At 37.4% G+C, this 4315-nt stretch overlaps 1 long non-coding RNA gene across 2 annotated transcripts; it reads left to right on the top strand.

Moving 5' to 3' along the window:
- Positions 1-227: 227 nt before the first annotated feature.
- Positions 228-3163, top strand: LOC132139851 (uncharacterized). Of its 2 annotated transcripts, XR_009433676.1 has the most exons (4): positions 228-340; positions 1975-2010; positions 2109-2671; positions 2866-3163. It is a non-coding gene; the product is annotated as an uncharacterized LOC132139851 (long non-coding RNA). The 2 variants fall into 2 exon arrangements; XR_009433677.1 differs by lacking the exon at positions 1975-2010.
- The last annotated feature ends 1152 nt before the right edge of the window (positions 3164-4315 follow it).

Raw genomic sequence — 4315 nt, 5'->3', positions numbered from 1 at the left:
CTCACTTAGTCATTGTTACAACAGCAGAACAGAACACAGTGTTCCAGAACACTCATATTGTAAGCAATGACCACACACACACACACACACACACACACACAAATATGAACATAGACATTATTTATTTTTTTTATATCAAGGAAACAAATTCAAAGTTGTGTGAAGGTGAGTTATGTTTAGTTGTTTTGTGTGTCTTTTTTTGTTGAGGTTGGGGTTGGGGGGGGGGGGGGGGTGTGGTAGGTATGCTTGAGAGGTGTGTGTTATGCTGTGTGTAGTGGTTGCAGTCTGGCAAGTTTTAAATCACTTTCACAGACTAAACTGCACAGATTTCCACACACAGGTAAGAACCTCTATTGCTTTAAAGTGCATACACACTATAGCAGAGAAATGCACTGGCCATTTTGTAAATGTCCTCCTCATAGTCATAGTGAAATTATATGAGCTATGTCTAAAACCAACCTGAAATGCTCCTTGTGAAAATAATTGCATACATGAGAGATCCTTGCTGATAAAACTTTTAAGGTTTGGGTGTTGAACTCATCTGTGTATTGAAGTTTTTGTCTGAGTGGGTTTGGAATATGTATGGGTTCTTTCTCTAACTGTGATCAATGACATTTTAACAAAACAAGTAATGAAGATCATTTCACTGTTCTGGGAAGTGAGGAGGACATCCTGCCATTATGTTATAGACTTAGTTGCTATGTGTGTGATGTTATGCTTTTTGATCCTGGAATGTTTTAAGAGGAGGACATGACTTTTATGAATGTACTAGCTAATTTTGTGAAAGATGATACTGCATGTATCATCATCAAATAAATTTGAATTTGAATATGACTTAATATTGTCAAACACTGACATTTTGAGTACAGCTCTATTTAAAAGGCTCATAAATCAGCCACATTTTGTCTTGCTTTAAATCGAATAATATCAGTAGATTTGTAGGATTGTTAGGTTTAGGGACAAAGTAAATATAATTATCTTACTTGTGTACCTAGATACACGCTGGTGTAATAGCACTTCAGTTTTCATCTGTCTGTCCAAATATACATGACAACTGATTGTTTATCGTGCATCACCATTCAAACAATGCAGAGTTCAAAGGCATTCATTTTGATATTGCAAAAATGAAAGCATATTATGCAAATGTAGCATTGCTAAAGCATTGTTTTAAAGCACATATTGTTTAGTCTGACTGAAATCAAACTTTTACAATGCATGTAAGTGCATTATTCATAGAAACAGCAAAATATCTGTAAACAGAACAAATCCTTTCAGACTCCTGGCTCTTAAATTCACACAGAATTTCCCAATTTCCCAAGCAAAATTCCCAATGAGGGAAATGTGGGAATATATAGCTCCATGTCACTATGATATCATAGAATTAATGCTATATTGTACATAATAAAGCATATGCAAGAGAACACCTAAGCATTCCACAGACACAGCACATATCAACAAACACACACACAAACACACAATCTTACGGTTTACTCATCACTCTTGTGTTTGTGTTGCTGTGTTTTTTGACCTGGTCTTCCTCTTTGCCATTGTCCTGTATGTCTTCCAGCTCATTTATTTTTAGCTATTTACGTCTGTACCACTTAAGTGCTTAAGGACTAATACAGCCCAACACAATGCAATTACTATGTGAAGTGCAATTCCAAACAGGGCATGAAGACAATGCTAAAAAAAAAAAAAAAAAAAAGTTTCTGTTCGGATGGCATGCTAGATAAAACACACACTGAGAAAAAAATGTGGCTGTGCTGCATTTGTGTGCAGTATGTGGATGCATTTTTATGGGAGTAAAGGAGCCTGTGCCAAACCTGTTCGGAGATTAGATCAAATCTTTAATAATGTTGACGAACTGGCTCCAAAAAATGAGTACATTAAGCAATATACTGAGGTATAGATAATAATAGAAGGAGAGATAGAAAAACTGAAGCTGATTTCAAAGTTTATGTATTTCTAATGTAGGCCAGACTGAAGAAGAGGATATTGCCATGTCGAGTGGTACAAACACACACACACACACACACACACACACACACACACAAAACACACATTTGTGAACAAAATACAATCTAACAGATGATTTTCTCTGATTGTAGATGTTAACAGGCAGGCTGTTTTACAAGCGCTAAAAGTTCAAACCCATTTGAAACAAGATGGAAGCTGAATCAAAAGATCTCAAGATGTTCAGGACACGCCTACAGAAGTAAAAGCACGGTAATGCAGGTTTTCGCTGTCATCTGCTGGCTGAGAGTGGTAGCCAAAAGGTCTTTCTCATGTTATCTTGAACAGTAAAACTGATCAGTGTGAACATCGCTGTCTCTCTCACTCTCACTTTTTTTTTCTGTTTACTCTCCACAGGAAACCAATAAAGCTAGTAAAGCCTAAGAATGTGTCACCACCTGAGGGCAGTTTGGTCTCTTCCTCCATTATGCCATGTGCACAGAGTGCCACCTCCTCCAGCCTGGACTCATCCACACCTCCTCAAAACTCTTATGTTTGAGTGAGAGCTATTCTTATGTTCCTTGTGTGTGATTCCTGTATTCAGTGTTTCTGAATTCATTTTGTTTCCATTAAAAAACTTCAGCCTTCTGTTCTTCCTTAGCCCCTTGAACTCAACAGAAAACACACCAGTCAGGAGTGAGTCCAATCTGGCCAAAAGGTTTGGTACATCTTTCTATACTGGATAGAGGCTTTTATTCCTTAATTTCCTTTAAACCAAGTTAAAACAGCTGAAGCAGAAATCCTTAAATGTTCACTCTCATTAATTTCTAACATTCCCGAACTGCTATATCAACATTTAATATTTCATTGAGGACAGTCAGATGCTTCATAATTATTCAGAATGTGTTCCAGTGTAAATCCTGTCCTTGAGGACTCCATGAGACCACATGTTGAGAATGAAGCGGAGACATCAATAATCAAACCCGCAGAGCAACCATTGAAGACACCTGTTCCTGTAAAGGACATAACAGAAAAATCTATCATCATACCTGTAGAGGAACCATTGAAGACACATGCGGACACTCCTAAAACAGATGTAGTGGAGAAACCTACAGAAAAACCTGTAGAGGATCCAATGAAGACACCTACAGATGTTCCTGTAGAGAACATAGAGTGAAACCTGTAGAAGAATCACTGAAGACATATGCAGAGACTCCTGTAGAAGAAACACGGAAGACACTGGTGGATGGAGCTTCAACAGATCAAACACAATCCAGTGGATCACTGCAGGAGAATACAATCAAAACTCCACATGAGAACCCAGCAAAGCCTTTAGAGAATAAAGAAGACAACACAGTTGAACAAGTCACAATAGCACAAGCCCCTGTAGTAGAGGCTCCACTCGAACCAAGTGATCATGGGGAACTTTCACTAGTATCTGCTCTGGAAACTCCAACTACAGAGCTGACCGAAGAACCCTCTGAGGTAGCCCCGGAAGAGCACAATAGACTGAACAGTGAAGCTGAATTGAAGTAAGTCATTTATAAGACACCTTCATTAAGATATGATGTCTGTTGACTTTGTTTGAGTAGGTGTTATAATATTTTGCTTTAATTAATTTCTAAAGCAATATAATCAAAAATAGGTGATTAAAGATTCCACAAAATATTAACAAAGTGAGTTTGTTAGCATAAATCAGTTCTTATGTAAACACACAGAAACATCAACACTGTAAAATTAAGTGTGACCTGCCTGTCTTACCAAATACCTGCATTATCTTACAACAAGTATTAGAATTGAACACTATTTCATTCTTCATAAGATGGGTGCGTATCTGTGTATGTCTCCCTTTGCAGTGTGAAAGATAAAACCATGTGTTCCTTCTGCAAGCTACCCTTGTGTGAAAATCTCTGTCAACATTCCTGCCATTTGCTGCCATTCGGATTGTTTCAAGGTTTACTTTTTTTTCTTTCTCTGTATTCATGTTTTCATGTCTGTATACTGTATTTCCATCTGGTTTTAAGGTTTTTGGTGATCCAATCCCAGGTGGCCAGTACAGGTGTAAACAAGGTCAATAATGTTTTGTGATGATGGGATCATTGAAACCTACAGAAGCCCTGAGGCATTTATTGCCATTTCCTTTTTTGTTTTTCTTGATCACAGCTTAAAGGGATATTTTTTAAAAGGATACTAGGAAAAATGTTGCCATTTGTCCACCATCAATCCATTTCAAACTTGTATGAATTCCTTTCTTCTGCTTCATGCCTATGCTTGTAAGCAAGTGCCGAGATGAAATTTTAAAGGGTAAATAACATACACAGTTTCACCTAATATCATGTTAATCTCCTAAAGACTAGTACTG

The sequence above is a fragment of the Carassius carassius genome, chromosome 4 (assembly GCF_963082965.1).
Source record: "Carassius carassius chromosome 4, fCarCar2.1, whole genome shotgun sequence".
Classification (NCBI taxonomy): domain Eukaryota; kingdom Metazoa; phylum Chordata; class Actinopteri; order Cypriniformes; family Cyprinidae; genus Carassius; species Carassius carassius.
Note: the sequence above shows the minus strand (reverse complement) of the source record. Positions and strands in the feature narration are given on the sequence as shown.